The 19,170-nt window shown below is 36.5% G+C and overlaps 1 long non-coding RNA gene across 2 annotated transcripts in view; it reads right to left on the bottom strand.

The window, feature by feature from the left end:
• Positions 1–8,449, bottom strand: part of LOC113624822 (uncharacterized) — a 64,043-nt gene extending 55,594 nt beyond the window's left edge. For both annotated transcript variants that reach the window (XR_003434472.1, XR_003434469.1), the window contains exons 1-2: positions 8,327–8,449; positions 7,857–7,976 (exon numbers count right to left, since the gene is read on the bottom strand). This is a non-coding gene — a long non-coding RNA (uncharacterized LOC113624822). The remainder of the gene's footprint in view (positions 1–7,856; positions 7,977–8,326) is intronic.
• Between the last annotated feature and the right edge of the window lie 10,721 nt (positions 8,450–19,170).

The raw sequence follows: 19,170 nt of genomic DNA, 5'->3' as shown, positions 1-19,170 counted from the left end.
TCAGGATTTCAATTCCCATTGCTAGATTTCAGTTATTCATTTATTAAATATTTATTATGCAGCTAAAATTTAAGGAACATAAGAATAAATCATGTACAGATCCTCCTCTAAGAGACCACAGTTACTAAGAGGGATCTACTTAAATTTAAAAAGAGATAATGCCACAAGAAAGGTATGTATGAAGGAGGGGTTTCTTTTTACTCAGGGAATTAGGGAAGTATTATTAAACAATGAAAAAAACACACAATTGAGATTTGGTACTAAAAAGCTGAATTTCTATGGTTATTTGATATAATTACCTTATAATAATGAACTCTATATAGTTCTAAGTGAAAAAAAGGAAGCTCCAAAATAGTATGCATGTTTAATATATGCATTTTACACACAAAGACCCACACATACAACTCAGAAATATGTATACCAAAATGTTAACAATCCTAATCTTTAGATAGGGGTGTTACAGGTGGTTTGTGTGTTGTTTTGTTTTGTTTATCAATTTGTTATCTGTTATGTCCTATTTTACTACAATAAACCTGACTTATGTATTACATACCAATAAATGTAGAAAACCTGCCCATGGTGACCAAATAAAAGCTTGCATCATGCCATGAATAGTGCTGGACTATGAGAGGCTAATGTGGACACGTCACAGATTGTGACCAGGATGAATAAAGCTTGTCCACTTCTCAGATAGCCCTTGCTCTGATTTTTTCCATCTGACAACACTGAATGACAAAATTATTGTCTCTACTTTGGTTGTAACAATCAGAGAACTGAGTAGATGCCTAAAGACTGAAAAAAGGACCAAAATAACCAGAACTCTTGAGGGTTTTTGCAATTATCTGATCATGAATAACCAATATGACTTCACAAAGAACTTGTCCTGTCTTGGTAATAGACAGCCATCTTCTTATATGGCAAAGTGGCAGGCCTGGCAGGTCACAGGAAATAAATTGATGAAACCTAGCTTGACTTTAGGAAGGCTTTTGATCCTGTCCTATAAGACAGGCTGGGAAAATATGACCAGGAGCAGACAACTGTCCATTAGCTAACTACAGCTTTGGCTATCAAGCAATAAGCAACACATTTAAATGTAGAAGATCACAGATGATGTTTTGTAACAACAAACTGAACAACGGGCAGGCGAAAAAGGGTGTTCAGAAGGTAAAATAACAATTGAAGATGAAACTGTACAAACATCCAGAAGCAAAATTCAGACCTCAACTTAGTATGAAAAATGTGCTGCAAGTATACCTGGATTGTGGGAAATAAAGTATTTGGATAGAAATCAGACTACCAATAGACACTGAAATAGCAGCTTAAAATACTGTTCTGACAATGGATATGGAATTAAGACTATGACATACAAGTGCACGTTGTACACACTCACATTAGCAGTAGCACATTGTATTGCCATTATTTGTTGGCAAGTCGTTCTCTCCCTCAAGTTTGTTTTTTCCTTGCTGTATTCCCAGCACCTAGCAGATTCTGGCAAGAGGAGTCTTTCAATAAATCCTTAAGAACAAATGAAATCATCTTCCCATCTTCCTCAGTATACCCCTCTAAAGCACTAATCTCCCCCCTGGAGTTCTGTAATTTTAGATGGATATGAATAATTCGCTGACCATTCAGGGGAGAAGTTAGAAATGCTGGGGGGTTGATAAATGAAATGGGATTTTTCAGTTTATAGAACTGAATTATTCAATTTCTGGAAGAGAAAGCCGGAGGTATATTAGTTACAATTCTCAAATTCTAAAGACATCTTACACAAAGGATATATCTTTTTCCACTAGAAATGTCCCAAAATGGCTGGGTCTGAGACCTCGATTAGGGAAATGAACCATTAAATATTGTAATGGATAATAACAATAACAGCAACAACAACAAAACTAAAATATATTTTGCTGAACGCTTTCACAAAAGAGCTAGCTCCTTGGTTCCAGTGATGAAGGCTACACATGAGCCCCTGTGAATTAAGGAGCTGGCCTCTCGAAAGCAAGCCCCTTCCAGAGCCAGGACCCCACAATTTCATGATAAGTATGAGTAATCAGCCATCATCAGAAGCTTTGCACAATTAAGCTGAAAATGCAAAACTCAATTTTATTTTCATGATATTTATGTTCAAGGTGTCATAGAGGTCTATATCAATAGAATATAAAATACACTGTGGATGTATAGAAAGCAGATTTCTGGAAAATGCCATAATTATTTCTTTATATACATTTGCATAGATTTCGATTCTTTTTTAATTAGCTGGTTATTTATTAATTCAGAATGTTCTAAATAAAACCTGATATTAAACATGATATAATTATTTCAGTTTCAAAATGAAACTAATGTGTTCAGTATACACAGTAATATACAGTTGTAGTGAGAAATAGTGAGAAAACAACCCAACCCTTGTTGATTCTTCTGACCTATTTATTGAAGGTTATATTTTTCTATTTTTTGGCCATTGTTTTTATTTGCAATATATAACATCTAATGACCCATTGGTCAACATAAAGAGCCTTTGGGTTTCTTTTCCTTTCCAAAAAGCAGTGAAAGGGTCCCCAAACCTATTGATTTAGCACCAAATTTAAATAAGCCCAGAGACCCTCTCACTTTTCACATTGAATAGAACAAGGTCAGACTGGGCATCTTCCAAATGTAAAGGCTTAATTGGACTAATTCTTTCATGATAATAATGTATATTTAAGATAGCCACTAAAAATTTTCAATGCTAATTTAGTAGATCAATTCCATTAAATGCTTTGAACTTTTCACCATTTGCTAATCTCATCTATTAAAGCTGTTTTGTTGAAAATCTGAAGCTATAACTTAATATCAAACTACAAGTCTAGCCAGACCTGAGAAATACTTCCTTATATGTGAAATACAGCCTTAAAGGATCTTAAGTTGTGTTAAATTGTAAGAGTCTAGCCATAAAATTTCCTGCAGCCAAAATGCAGAGCGATCTTATCAGTCTACCGGCAATTGACATTATGGTAAGAAGCTTGCAGGGTTTTTTAAAATTTCAGAAATACATGTTTTTTGTGTCTGAGGCAAAGCTTTAACATCTGTGATTATTGGTTATAGACCAACCTTTACACAACTACAAGGTTCAGATTTTAATATCAAGTACCGTGTCATTTCGGTAATAGTTCAATTCAGATCAATAAAAATATCAAGATTTTGCTCAACATTTTGATGAATGGCTTAAGCAATATAACTCATTAATGTAAAAATAAAAATATATTTGTTAATTAGCTAATGAAGAATTTTGAGAGAAGAGACTCCACACCACTATCAAATATCCACCATGTCTCATTTGTTTGGAACTAGACTTCTAAGGCTATTTTTATTCCCTGTGATTTACCACCAGTATCCTCTGGGTGATAGTTGAGGAAACAGATGCTGGGAATCTCTCTCAGCTCAGTTCCTGAGACTTCTGACTCAAGGCCGTGCCAGCTCCCTGCTTTGTACTCGCTCTTGCCGAGGGTGGTGGAGTGAAACGTAAATGACTGCCTGATTTCCAGTCTCTCACTGCCAGTTTCCTCAGAGTTTCCACTTACGCATTTGACTCCTTTACCAACTTCGTTTGAAGTTCCCATTCCAAAATCCTGAACGGCATGTTCCCAGGATACATTTAAATTTTTTTTAACTCATTCAGTGGGGATTTTCCAACTGAAATAAAAAATAAATTGAAAACTGGGCAGGGGGGTGTTCTTTTTTTTTCAGTTTTCTCTTCACTGTTGATTGGGATTAGTGATATCTGCAAAAGGAAGATGCAGGGGAAAAATAATTGTAAAATGTTCCCTTCCAAGCTCTAAGCACATTTTCTTTGGAGAACCATAAATCTGTTACTTACTGAGAAAGGGTTTGAAAGAAAATAGATCTGCATCTATTTGGAGATTATACTTAAACTGTTAATTAAAAAATTAACATTTATTAAATGTCCACAAAGTATAGAGCTTTATTCTTTCTTAGTGAATGTAGTAGGCTAATAAGAACATGGGGGTGGTAATCTAAGCAGTTTACCTTAGCAGTTTACCTAAGTAAATACCTTTTATAATGGATTTATAACAGAAGCACATTACAGATGGAGAATTCAGTTTCACAAGGCAGCGGTTTCTATTAAGTCTCTTATATGACGGAGAATTCACTGGCCAATCTATGTTTTTACAAAGCTTTTTTAAGAAGCTTACTTTATTTTAAACAATAGGATCTCTATTGGTGATTTTTACAATTTAATTTTACGTAAACCAATGGGATATCCTTATTAAGCACCACTGAATTACCTAAAGGTTTACTTATTAATCCTGTTTTTTAGTGTGGTTTAATGATAGCCTAGAATAATTGATTTAGGCTATTTTTACATTAGGAAAACTTAGGAATTTTTATTGTATTTCAGATAAAATGAGTTTAAATTGATGAATTAGATCTCACAACATAACTGCAACACCTGCTCTTGGTATACATCTATGTGAGACTGAGGCAACAAGTCAATTTACTAATTTAATGGAAATCTGTCTGTTCTTGGGTGTGGGGGGAAAGGTGTTGATTTACTAGCATATAGATCAAGCAGCCAACTAGAGACTAAATTATTGCTTTTCCATCATAAAGACACCTACCCGTACTCAAATTTGCACCATATGATTCTCTGTGGAAAACCTCACAGGTAGATTGGGGCTCAGTGCCTCCTCACTACCACCAAATAAATATTTTTACCAGCCACAAATATATATATATATATACACACACATGCACATACACATACATAGTGCCATATTAGTAACATTCTAACAGAAAATGAGGCCCTTTGAACAAGGAAAACTACTTTAATGAAAAAATTTGGTGAGACGCCCATAATGAGCAAAGAACCTTAAAGTGCAAGAGATTCTCCAGTGGAAAATCCTCATGAGCCACTACACAACAGGCAAAAAGTGAACATAAAAATTGACATTAAAAAGTCCATTCCCAACTTAGAGGGGTGGGATAGGGAGGGTGGGAGGGAGGCTCAAGAGGGAGGGGATATGGGGATATATATATGCATATGGCTGATTCACTTTGTTGTACAACAGAAATGAGCACAGTATTGTGAAGCAATTATACTCCAAATAAAATGTATAAAAATAAAATAAATAAAAAATCCATTCCCCAATATTTTGCACAGATATTAAAAGAAAACTACACAAACACACACACACACACACACACAAGGAAAGCGTACATGATGCTGAACTACTTTTGTAGCTGTAGCAAAAACTGATGTTTAACAGCAATACTCCTGGGCTCTATGTATGTACAAAACACCAAAATAACCAACTGATTCAGCCAGACATTTGAGCAAAGAAAGTCCATCAAACATGCTGGGTGATCTAAACAACTATACACCCAACCAGGCAAAGAGGTAAATTCATCATTTATGTATAAAGGAAAAAAGGGTCAGCAATATGTTTATGGTGAAACATACTAGACAAGGGAAAAAAAGTTTTTTAATGACTACCTCAGCCCTGGTATATGAATCACAAAACTAAAAAATCCCTCCAATATACACAAATACAGTTGCCTAATGTAAGAGTCTCAGCGCCAACAAGGGTAAGACATACTTTCATTTTAATGTACCCCTGATACCATCAAATGGCCTAATAAGCGTAATACTGAAGTCAGTTCTACAGCATCTCAAGGGTTAAGTTCTGTGTTGTGAATAATTTTGAAAAAGTATCCCGGTAAGAATCAGGCTTAGGCTAGTTCAGCAAGAAGAACTGTTCCATAATGAGGCTTGGCCTGGACCAGTCCCAGTAGAATTAATTTTGTGCAGTAGAACACCTAGATAAATTAGTTTTGCTTTAAATATTGAGTCCTAAAAGAGTTAAAAGAGGTAGAATATCAATCAATAATTTTTAGATTAACTACTTTGTATATGACAAAACAAAATTAACTTTGGCATTATAACCCCTTCTTCTGGCATTTCAGATGAACCCCAAGTTTAAAATAAATAATTGGAGATTTAAAAACCAACCAAACGTGTGCATTTGTTTCTTGGTACAGAATACTAACTCTCTGCCTAGTTTGTAAAAAGAAAAGCTTACTCATACATTTAGTAAAATTACAAATATGGTTATTATATTTAATTATTAAAATAATCACTTAAGAATTAAGATTCCTGAAAAAATATAGAAAGATTTCTATAGGGTTTTTTTTGTTGTTGTTGTTTTGCGGTACGCGGGCCTCTCATTGTTGTGGCCTCTCCCGTTGCGGAGCACAGGCTCCCAACGCGCAGGGTCAGCGGCCATGGCTCACGGGCCCAGCCGCTCTGCGGCATGTGGGATCTTCCCGGACCGCTGCACGAACCCTGTCCCCTGCATCGGCAGGCGCACTCTCAACCACTGCGCCACCAGGGAAGCCCTATAGGGCTTTTTTAATGGAACTACTGAAGCAGTTAAGCTTTAAAAATTAAGTGAAAAATATCTCAATTAACAATGCTAGAGTCTTAAATTTTTATTTTAATAGATTAATCCCTCCAAAGTCTACCTATTATTCCCCTTTTATAAAATTGATTTCTATGGAAACATATGTGTAGAATTAAAATCATGTCTACAAATGGCAACAAATTTAAACCAAAACTCCCTTGTGTTTCAATGGCTTTTTCTAGTTAAACAGCTACCAAAAAGGTAAGTACAAGATTCATTTCCCCGGGAGATGAAGTCAGGCTTTTAACCTGGCCAACTGCCCATATAAACAATCTTAAATGTTATTTGGTCATCATTTGGTAATTAAAATGGCAAATCACAACCATACTGAATTTACATCCATGTGCCAAAAAGTTATTTAGCAGATAACTAGAGATAGAGGAAATGTCTCTTTAATAGATTCTTTTAAGAATACATCTACAGGAAGCATCAGGTTTTCAAACAATCATAAAAAACAAGAAGCAGTTGAACAGTGTCACCCAGAGGTGAAAAGTATATTACTTCTAGAGATTTATATGGTTAACCATAATCTGCTTTTCAGCCATCATTTTTGTCACTTTCAGGTTTTTCACGAGTAATGTACCAGAAATCATTATTTTCCTAGTTGCATATTGAAATACCATATTTTAATGAATAAAAATAAATGTTTTATTTTAGAAAAAGTACTTTACTTCTGGGTTAAACTGTATATCAATTTTCCCCCTTCAAAACAATAAACAAACTGAACAACCAGGCAAAATACTTTCTAGAATTGAATATAATGCCCCTTGTCTACTTCTAGCCTACAAAAATTATTAACTAATACATTTTTAAGAGAAGGTTCTGTGACTACTACACAATTTCCATACACCCGAAATTATGTTTTTTCTAAAAATTATACTGAACTATTGTATACCCCTAAGGCAAAATTATAATCCTAGGGAGAGTTTTAAGAATACTTACTGAACCCTTCCATTGTTATGACAGAAGAGGATGGGAATGGGTATAAGAGTGCTGGGCAAGTACAAGAAAGGAAAATAATTCTGTTTTATTCCACAGGAAGTTGAAAAATAACAATATCTATTTTGACCAAAATTAAAAGGAGCCTGCCGATTTTTAATGAAAGAAGTTCCATACCATTGAACCTGCCAACTAGCAGCTGCATTAAGCACTTGGCTGCCACTGAATTCCTAAACTAAACTGCAGAAAAACACCTCCTCCTGGGTCTAATCAACTTCAGGGAGCTTCAAATAAACCTTAGTTTGTGGGGCCAGAGCAGGTCAAGTTTTTTAAGAGCCTCAGAATAGAGTCTTATGTTTGCTCTTGAGCTAAAAGGCACACCTGTACTTCGTAGAGAGCGTTTTCCGGGCCAGTTATGCTTAATCTATCAAGGATTTTCATCCGTTACTGGGTTTCCATTACCTTTTGTCAGACGTTTTCTCCAAGATCCCGCTGCTTCTTTTTAATCACCTAAGTAGCAACACTGATGTGATGTGACAAGCTCCAGAATAAGGCTCATCCTTTCTATTCTGCATCTTCAGCCTAATGATGAGAAATGGGCTTCCATAAACTTGAAAAAGGCAGGGAAATGTTGCCAAAGTCATTATCCACTACTTTGAATTGGAAAGAAGAGATCTGTCCCTTTTAGAATATTAATAAAGTATAAAATAATTTTACAAAGCCTTCAGCATTTCGTATGTGAAATAAATGAAACTGCCCAGTGCTATTTCAAAAGAAAAACAAAATAACCTCATTTCCTACTCTCTGAAATCTACATCAGAATATATCCTCGATTTTGCATATCAAGCAGAGTGTTCAACTGCCTGACAGAAATGAGAGGATTACTGCCTGCATGAAAGCTAATATTAAAATAATCTCTCCCATTTAGATACCTTCTTCTTGTCTCTTTTTCCCTTTCCCATAGATGGAAGTGTTGTTGCCTAAATCAATACTTTGGCATCAAGGAGTAGCTTCTAAATCGCCAGCATGCTATTTGCCCGTGAGCAGGCTGTGGACTACAGCTCATGCCTGTCTGCCTGCTTGTGGCTAAGTCTCAGAGGGCAAAATTGCAGGCTTTCTCATACTCAAAACCACACCATCGTTGACCATATTTGGTGATTCCATTACAGTAACAATTTGAAGGAGCACCAGGCTTAACAGCATTTTGGAGCAGACCTTAAGGAAGCTGCTACACATGGATCGTATTGACCTCTCCAGCCACTCTTAGACAATCCACAGCTGTTCCCAGATCTGCCGCCGGCGGAGGCAAGACACAGCGGCAGATCTGGGCGCCATCTAGTGGATTCTATTGATCTGGGGAGTCGTCAAGAGAATATGGAGGTTATATAAAATTTGGACAACAATTACTACAGCCAAACTATAAAATAAATTTTTCTTCAAACTACAATCGAAGCAGTAGGAAAGGAGGCATTTCTAAAGATAAAGGAAAAGAAGAATATAAACTCAAATGACTTACAGGAATTTCACAACTGGTTTTTCAATATGAATCTTAAGTCTTTGAAATGTCAAGTACTTCATTAATTATACACTTATTATGAAAAGGAAAATATGAAAAGTTTATTTTGCCAAAATATTACCATTTTCCTATAATCTGCCAAATTGGATACTGTACAGTTACATTTTACCTTAAGGGTTTATAGTTTAAGCCAATCCAAATAGAATTGAAACTTATTTTTCCTACTACCTAATATATAACATGAGTCCTAAAGATGCTGCTCATAAAATACTCCACCAAGTATTTCTCCCTTCTTCAGCCCAACATCACCTATTCCTAACACCTCAGAAAAGAGGTCTTACTGTTTCTCCTCTCTGTTCTTTGCACACAAATATTTTCTGGATGACAGAACTTCAACTTTCTCCTTGGCAAAGTTATGTCTACTACTCAGTTTAATATCAGATTCAAAATACAACTCCTGGAAAGCTGTACTCCTGACTGATCCACCATCACTTCCTACTTTATGTTTCCAAATGTATTTTATTTAGCGTTGCCACTTGTCTCTGATTTCCTAATGCTTATCTCCACAAATCGTTCTTTTGTGTGACCCACAACCTCTAGCACAGTAGAGGAGCCTATTAAATGTTGAATAATAGCTATGACATAAGTAGGTGACTATCTGTAAAGATCTGTTAATAAATCCTCTGGTTATTCTGCCCTTCTGGTAGGCTAAATGTATCAACAGTATCTAACATTCATTGAACTTTGCTAAAGTAGACACTATGGTAAGCAATTAATACATTTCTTATTGGATGCTCACAACAGCCCTATGAAATAAGTACTGCTACTGTCCTTATTTTATAGCTCAGGAAAGCTGAGTCTGAAAGGTTGAGAAATTCACCCAGTTGTTATAGGTAGTAAAAAGGGAGACCCAGAATCTGATCTCAGTCTGTCTCCAGAGCCTATATGCTGAACCACTCCACTATACTTTGCCTATTTTGTTATTTTGTTATTTGTCTATGTTATTAAATATATGATACACTGTGATCTTATTACTGGTTGTATTATATTTGGATGATTCATTTTGCAAAAATTAAGTAGTTATTTGATCCCATGCAAAATCAGTTATTTTAGATAGTTACTGAAAATTATTCAAGTTGTTCGTATTTTTTACCATGTTTGTTCTTCAAAGAATGAGCTTACTATAATTAAAAGATCTGTACAGAGGAAGGAAAAGAAATTACTTTGCTGATCAAAGGACTGATGTAGGAAAATATGCAAGCTGACTGCATTTAGCTAAGATTGCAACAATGAAGTGGAAGAGCTAGGGGAAATGGGAGATCTGGTAATAACTGTTTCTTTGTTTTTTCAGTTCACCTGACCTCTTTAAACATTTTAATTTAGAAATGCCCCTCAGTCCTCAAGCTTGGCCGCATGAGTAAGAAATCAGGAACCCCACAGGAACCACCTGTGGGGTTTCATTTCAAGGGAATTGGAAAGGGCTCCCAACCTCCTAAAATATTTTAAAATGTTTAAAAGTGCGTTCTTAGAGCTTCTTGCCTTCAATTTAATCAAGAAAAGGACAGCATTGGTCTTAATCGCTCAAAACTAGAAAGAACTCACATGTCCCTAAACAATAAAATGGATAAATAACATGGTAAATTCATACAATGAAATATTATTCAGCATTGAAAATTAATGCAGTAATACCACACACAACATGGATGAATCTCAAAGTATAATTTTGAGCAATGAAGCAAGACAGAAGAATACACATAACTCCATTTACCTAAAGTGCCAAAACAGTCCAAGCTAAACTATGTTGCTTAGGGATGTATAACTAAGATGAGAAAACTACAGAGAAACACAAGGAAATAATGCCACAAAAGTTGGGCTAGTGGTTGCCTCTGAGAGGAGGGGGAATGGGATAAGGAAGGAGACCAGGAAATTTCTGGAGGTCTGGCAATACTTCAAATTGTACACTCATGCTGTGTTCACTTTTCTGTTTGTATATTTCCTACAATGTAACATATTAAATGTAAAATTAAAATTACACTATTAAAGTGTAAAATGAGCACATCCAATGATCATTCCAAAAATGCATCAGGAAAGAGAACACGTTAAGCTTTATCTATTATTTGTACTTCTGTGAGAATAAGTTTATTAGTTCTATGACTGCAGGCAGATTTGGGAAGAAAGGAGAAAAGAGCAAGCATGAAGACAACTAAATTCTAGACAAATGCAGTGGTTGGAATGTGAGCTCTGGAATGAGACGTGAATTTGGCCTAGAGCCCTGCTACTTGCCAACTGTGGGCCTTGGGTTGGTGTATAAACCACTCAAATCCTCCATTCTCCACCTACAAAATGAAGACCATAGTTATATCACAGGGTCACTATGAAGCTTACACAATGTACTGCTTTCCAGTAATTGCCCAAGAAGTGTTTTTTTCTTTCCCTGAGATTGGAAGCAGAGGAAGAAATCACCACAGGGAATAGAAAAGGCGAAAATGCAGAGACTGCACTCACAGTATTTCCTTCCCACTCATCCCTGGTCACTCCTCAATCCCACTGGCTTCTTCCTGAACCATTCACCCAAAACTGCTCTAGCAAGTCACCAGGGACCTACCTTCTAGTTACTAAATCCAGTGAACAACTTTTCTCTACATCATTTGACACTGTTGACTGTTCCTTACTCCTTGATATTCTTCTCTTGGTTTGCTCTACCACTAACAGCTGTGGGAGACTCAGTAAGTCACTCAACCGCAAGTTTGTTTTCTCACCTATTAAATGAGGGTAAAAGTAACCCATGGCTTTCTTGTGCGACTAAATGAACTAACGTACCTAAAGCACTTAGCACATTGCCTAGCACAAATGAGTATGCAATAAATATTAGCTCTTACTATTAATGCACAATTAAGACAGTTACTCCACAGACTATAATTTATTATTCATTATAATGCTCTGTACTTTTCAGAACTAAGGGTCACCTAACCTTTAAGATTAAGACCTCAATAATGAGAGGAAGAGAGAGATTTTTTAAATATATAAATATACAGGGGGAAAAAGCTAAAGAATACACTTGTATACTTTAACAGTATAACTACCTTGCTTATTTTATAACTGAAAAATATCTGAACTAGAATAAATTAAGTGAAAATATAAGTAGATTCCAGTCAGCAAATGTTAGTATTTTCACAGTGGAATCCATCTTTTATTATTATTAAATAATAATATTAAATACTCATTAATCATATATGTCATTCACTGGTAAAATGTGCTTTCAGTAGATAACATGAAAAATCTGATACCACAAAACCTTTGCTATTCCTATTTTCTGTGCTTAATATTGCAATTCAAATTTTGTTAAATTTTAAATTATGGTTTTGGGCTTCCCTGGTGGTGCAGTGGTTAAGAATCCGCCTGCCAATGCAGGGGACACGGGTTCGAGCCCTGGTCCGGGAAGATCCCACATGCCCCAGAGCAACTAAGCCTGTGCGCCACAACTACTGAGCCTGTGCTCTGGAGCCCACCAGCCACAACTACCGAGCCCACGTGCCACAGCTACTGAAGCCCGCGCACCTAGAGCCTGTGCTCCGCGAAAAGAGAAGCCATTGCAATGAGAAGCCTGCGCACCACAACGAAGAGTAGTCCCCGCTCGGCACAACCAGAGAAAAGCCCACGCACAGTAACGAAAACCCAACACAACCAAAAAAAATAAAATTAAAATAGTTCTTAAAAATAAAATAAAATAAAATAAAATTATGGTTTTGAAGAATGCAGTAAGAACAGAAAAAAGGAAGTGAAAGAAAATAGAATTGATTAGATAGAATTGTATGAGGACACTTGTATGATCTTTGTAAATATGAGGACAAGATCTTAATTTATATTATAAATATATTTGTATTTTTAAATGTCATTAATCTAAAAGTAAAGGGTCTGTTTGTTTTAGCTACAAAACTTACTTTCCCTCTCTTAATTGCCCCCCACAAAAAAAAAGACACCAAACATAAACCACTTCATTCAAAAAGGAGACTCTCATGACAATAGGATTAATGTGACAACCATTTTCCACACTTTATTCTTCATGCCCAGAATGACATTGGTAAGATAAGACATTTTAAAAGTCAATAGCACTTATTTTGAAGTTTAAACTATCATGTTAAAAAAAAGTCATTTCCTTAAACAGGAAATGTATTAATAATGGCACAAAAGACAGTACAAGTCTCACTATAGAGTACAATGTTTCCCTTCAAAAAGAATATGATATCCTTATCCTCAAAGAGTAGTAACTCTTTAAGGAGTTGTTTAAAAAATAAATACAGGGGAAAAAATCTTGGCACCTTTCATCTCACATTTGCATATATTTTGCTGAGTTCTGATCATTTGATTTAACTGAAGATTTAAGTTGAGACTATCTGAAATTTAAAGTTGCATCAATATTCTCTAGTTCTCACCAATCAAACAAGTTCTACTTGCTTTATACCAACATGTCCCAAACCACCATATTTTTGCAGGTGATCCATTCTGTTAAGCATCATACCCCAGACATTACAGACTCCTAAAGTTTTTAGACTTACTTATAGAACAAGATTTTAAGTTGGAAGCATTTGGGGCATTATTTAATTTGTATTTTATTTGCAATGACTTTGGAATAGATAGTATGGGGTGGGAGGATTCCAAGCCATGTAATTGTACCTGGATTCAAAGTTATGAGGTGTCACAAACAATATAGTTTAATTACCTATTAGCTAAAAGTACATAACCTTATATTCTGTTTCAATTCACTGCCTAACTCATTTCGCCAACAGGCCTGACTTCCCCACTCTTACCTAGATAAAATTTCCCCATTTGATTATAAAGCAAAACTTTAGTTTTAGTTTAGCCTATTGACTGAGGGTGTGTGTGTGTGTGCACGCGCATGTGTGTGTGTGTGTGTGTGTGTGTGTGTGTGTGTGTGTAGTCCTTTGTGTGTTGACCAGCTACTGTTCAATCAAAGGCATTGTCAAATACATCCTGAAATATAATAAACTAGATTCTGTCTGTCCACTTCAAAAAATCCATCTAGACACATAGAAATTAAGGAGTTTGGGTCAAACATTCCAAACTCTTTTTTCCAAAGTAGCGGACAAACATTTCCTGGAGCTAACGGAGGCTAGTATGGCCACTCTCTCCATGGATTGAGTCAATTCACTGAGTCAGCATGTTTGCGAGTAAATGGTTACTTGAAAACTGTGAACCCAGTGGAAGCCCCTTATTTCCCAGGCTGAGGTTATAAGTTGGTCTCTGGAAAGAAATGGTTCTCTGCTTGATAATACTAACTTTCTAAGATGAGACATTCCCAAGTCTCCAAAATTGTTGTTTTGCTTTTGAATCAGCACTCTCAGGATCCAGGATGTAGATTATTCCCTTGAAAATAACTTTTTACTAAAAACTGTTTTGAGTAGTGATTTAGAAATGCTTCTTCTTAAAGTCTCCTTTTTATGAACAAAGAGGATCTTTGTTGACCGAGTAACAGAAAGCGCAAAGATGGACTTTTTACTTGTCCCTAAAGTTGAAGGCTGCAAAATACACCAACATGAAAGGCACATCTTTTTTAATGTGAATTACCTAAAAATGTGATTTTAACCAAAGACTGAGCAAAAGAACACATGGTAACACCAAATCCACCTATCTACTAGACCTGGATTCATTTGAGTTGAGCGGGGGGAAAAAATCACTCCATTAAGTTGATTTAATAAAAGCCAAGAAATAAGCCCTTGAGCAGAGCATGGGTGTAAGGATGACTCAGTCTTCCACTGCTTCTTGAACTGTTTCGTGGGCAAAGATGTTTGCTGTGATGGGGATTTAAGGAATCCAGGAGTTCCTTTTTCATTTAAAATACAAGTAGACTCCCCCAAAAAGAATTTTTTCCTGTCCCCAAATATCTTCCCTACTAATGTGTGAAATTTCACCAGTATATTAAAGTAAATAAAAGAGCAAACCTATATTGTAATGAGACAGAAGCCCTAACTGTCTCACAGTTATATCCCCAGGACAAGATCAGTGCCTGGCACAGAGGCTGATAAATATTTGTTGAATGAACATAGTTCCTGATATTTTTATGCAAAGGAGAGTTTTTAAATGTTATTTGTTATTTGTTCAGCCATATATGAGTATGGCTGAATTTGCAAGCTGTATAGGACAGGGGGAGGCCACATTTGGCCTATGGGTTGTAGTTTTTGGATGCTTGATCTAGACCTTAAGCTACTGGTGACCATTTCCCCCAGGGATGTTGATTTTAGTTGGTTTTTGAACCTCTGCCTCTCGAGTCATTTTTACTAACTTAAAACTCATACACATATCTCCCTGTGAGATGTGTGTATGAGTTTTACATCAATTCTCTTTCCAATTAGATTTATGCTAGAACTTAGAGAAATTATTGAAAAGCTAAGAAAGGGGGAACTTCAGGTTAAACAAAGTATACTTATTATTTCAGAAAAATGGAGATGGGGCAAATTTCTGATTTGTAACAATTTTTTTGGCCAGTCTGGCTACAATCTAATAAACGACAGGGAGAGAATAAGTGTTCTCTTATGAATTTGATACATAATAATGGATAATATTCTTTACCACCAAAATTTTGCGATCCAAAAATCAGTGGGTGGTAGTGTGTCCTTGTCTTTATAAGTTCCTATAAATCCTAACTCCAACCTTATTTAATTAAGCGGTTGGGGTGGGAGTGGTGGGGAAACTGACAAAAAAATTAATCCAACACATAGATTTTCACTACCACTCCATATTATCAGATTTCACAGTAAGAATATTTATTATTGGCATTGAGCATTAATACACTAAAGAAGGACAAGTAACTGATGCCGGAGATATAGTTTAATCTTTATGAAAATTATTACAAGAATAAAGGTTTTTTCTTCCCCCAGGGGCCTGTGGGCCTGTGTTAATTTGCACAGTTTATAATCTAAAGTCTGAATAAGGTATCAGAATAAGTCAAATGGAGAGCTGTGTACTGTAGTATTATGCCAACTATTAAATTACCTTTGAAAGAGGGAAAAAATATATGGCAGGTTTCATTTCAACACTAGAAAGACAAGGCAGTAGGATTATGTTAAATTCAGAAAAGAAAATTGTTTGGTTGCATCTTTGTTAGCAATCTGAAAGCATCCATTGTGTTACTTCAGTAATGCTATTAAGCTAGTTTTATTAAGGCAAATTTATAGCAATGTTAGAAATTAATACCACTCTTATTTCCTCCACTGCCTGATTTTATTGAATGCCATGGGGCATATTAATCAGTAAAGCCAAGTAGTGCATGAAATAAAAGTATAAATTAACCTGTAACATGAATATAAAAGGGGCTTAATAAAATAGAAATAAATAACACTTTAATGATAATCAACCTGCCCTGTCTGAGCCAATCAAAAATTGTGATAACACCAAACACAGAGTCTAAAGAGCCCTATATATTTACACAAAGTTAGATGGAAGTACTCATTGACATGGAAGTCAAAGATGACAATTACGGCTGCATAAGCCAGAAATGATGTGTCGCTTGAATCGTGGTACTATTGGTTCAACAGATAAACACATGTACTGCATTAAAAGAGTATGAACACTAAGCACAGCTAATTATTCTAAGTTCTCATTCTTTGTCAAATGGTTTAGAAGAAAATGATTGTCTTATTGGGCTTTCCTCCCCACCCCCAAACATATTCTGATACTTTTTTTAGTATAGTATATGGCCTTTTAATTTATTGATATAAATTGTATTTTATATCAGTTTTTAAGTTTTTAAATATTATATTTTACTAAAATTTTTAAAATCTCTTCTCTGTCTGTAATTAGGACTCCCTTTAGCTTTTTTCACGTTATTGTACTTTCTTCTTTCTGGACAAAATAAAATACACTGTTAATATTAATATTAACGTAGTATGTCTATAAACTATAATTTTTTTTTTTTTTTTTTTTTTTGCGGTACGCGGGCCTCTCACTGCCGTGGCCTCTTCCGTTGTGGAGCACAGGCTCCGGACGCGCAGGCTCAGCGGCCATGGCTCACGGGCCCAGCCGTTCCGCGGCATGTGGGATCTTCCCGGACCGGGGCACGAACCCGCGTCCCCTGCATCGGCAGACGGACTCTCAACCACTGCGCCACCAGGGAAGCTCCTATACATTTTTTTTAGAAAAAGAAAGACAGTACTGAATACTTACATGTAACTGGATAACACTCTAATCTATTCCCCTCCAAAAAGTGTTTCCTATGAGTGCATATAATTGAATCAACTATGGTATCACAATGTAAGACACCTACAAAATAAAATCCAAACCTTACTTAAAACAAATAGAACAATATTCTCAACTCCTGACAGAAAAACTGAAATAGCTATAAGCTTCAGTCTAATCTAGAACTCTGCATTTACATATGCAATCAAAAGGAGATCATGGAGGTAAAGGGAGGGGCTTATAAACCTGTTATTTTTATAAACATCTGCTAACGTTACCAGATCGATGGAAGAACAAAACAACCATTTGGAATAAAATACACTCCTCAAATGCACAATGTTGCTATTAATATTCATGGAACAAAAATACCCATACATAGCTCTACTCAGATTTGTTCTCCCAGACTTCAGCATTGACTGTATTAATCAAGGAAGATGATATAAAAACACTTTAAATCATGTTCTAAAATTACGTGAACAATGACTTTTAAATTATAACTCATTTATGTTGCTTTCTAATGCTGATGCTAAATCAATTTGATTAAATCTTTAAGGGTCCTGTACCCTGTCACCAAATCAATCTCCCTGGAATCTTATTCCTATTATGTCTCCCTCTAAAACCCTCCCTGGCTCCCACTGCCTCCAGAATAAAGCCCTAACTAATTAGCTGCACACTGAAACTTCACAGATAGCCTCCCACTCCCCTGTAGTTACCCAAAGTTCCTATGTGCCAGTCTAACAGGGGCCCCTTTATGATCTTCTTTCTGCCTAAAGTATCTTTCTCTCTCATCACTACTATAGTCCCACCACCAACCCCATAAAGTTCTTTCCAACTTCAAAGCTCTGCTCAAATACTACTCCTCCCTAAAGTTTTCTGATCACTCTGAGATTGTAGATTTTAATTTCAACATGGGGGAGAACCAGAAATGTGGATCCACAGAATTGTCATCCCATCATAGTTTTTTTTTTTTTTTTTTTTTTGGCCACACAGGGCAGCTTGCTGGATCTTAGTTCCCTGACCAGGGATTGAACCCAGGCCCCGGCAGTGAAAGAGCCAAGTCCTAACCACTGGACCACCAGGGAACTCCCCATCATAGAATTTTAAGTCTTATACTGTTTTACAAAAAAAACTAATTCTTTCTTAATTTTTTAAAACTTGGGGCTTTCCTGGTGACGCAGTGGTTAAGAATCTGCCTGCCAATGCAGGGGACATGGGTTTGAGCCACACATTAAGAGATAATTTTCCTGACAGTACGGGCAAAATCACCAATTCAGGTATGGGAGTATCACTCTTGAGTTCCTTCCCCTCCAATAGAGCAGAATAATATAGGAAGGGCTACAATATATAAAATGTATGTCCAGAGATATTACAATGGCTGATTTAGAAAGTAAAAAGTCATTCAGATATTGTGAATTATTTTACGGTAGTGAAAACCTACTAACCCAAGGACCTCATCAAGCATAAGAAAACAATATTAAAGACCACTGGGCTGGGACCTCCCTGGTGGCACAGTGGTTAAGAATCTACCTGCCAACGCAGGGTACAAGGGTTCGATCCCTGGCCCGGGAAGATCTCACATGCCGCGGAGCAACTAAGCCCGTGTGCCACAACTACTGTGCCTGTGCTCTAGAGCCTGCGAGCCACAACTACTGAACCCATGTGCCACAACTACTGAAACCCGCGTGCCTAGAGCCCGCGCTCTGCAACAAGAGAAGCCACCGCAATGAGAAGCCCGTGCACTGCAACAAAGACCCAATGCAGCCAAAATAAATAAATGTTCCTTTGAAAAAAAAAAAAGAACACTGGGCTTTTGTATTTTATTAACTTACAAAGTGAAAATTAAGTCTGGGTCATATTAGAACACCCAGTGATTGTGGTGGGACCTCCCCTCATCATCACAATCTCAAAAATATGTCAGATGGGGCTTCCCTGGTGGCGCAGTGGTTGAGAGTCCGCCTGCCGATGCAGGGGACATGGGTTCCTGCCCCGGTCCAGGAAGATCCCACATGCTACGGAGCGGCTAGGCCCGTGAGCCATGGCCGCTGAGCCTGCGCGTCCGGAGCCCGT

This window comes from Aethalodelphis obliquidens, unplaced genomic scaffold (assembly GCF_003676395.1).
Source record: "Aethalodelphis obliquidens isolate GAN/ISIS:26980383/991018 unplaced genomic scaffold, ASM367639v1 scaffold2, whole genome shotgun sequence".
In the NCBI taxonomy this organism is placed as follows: domain Eukaryota; kingdom Metazoa; phylum Chordata; class Mammalia; order Artiodactyla; family Delphinidae; genus Aethalodelphis; species Aethalodelphis obliquidens.
Note: the sequence above shows the minus strand (reverse complement) of the source record. Positions and strands in the feature narration are given on the sequence as shown.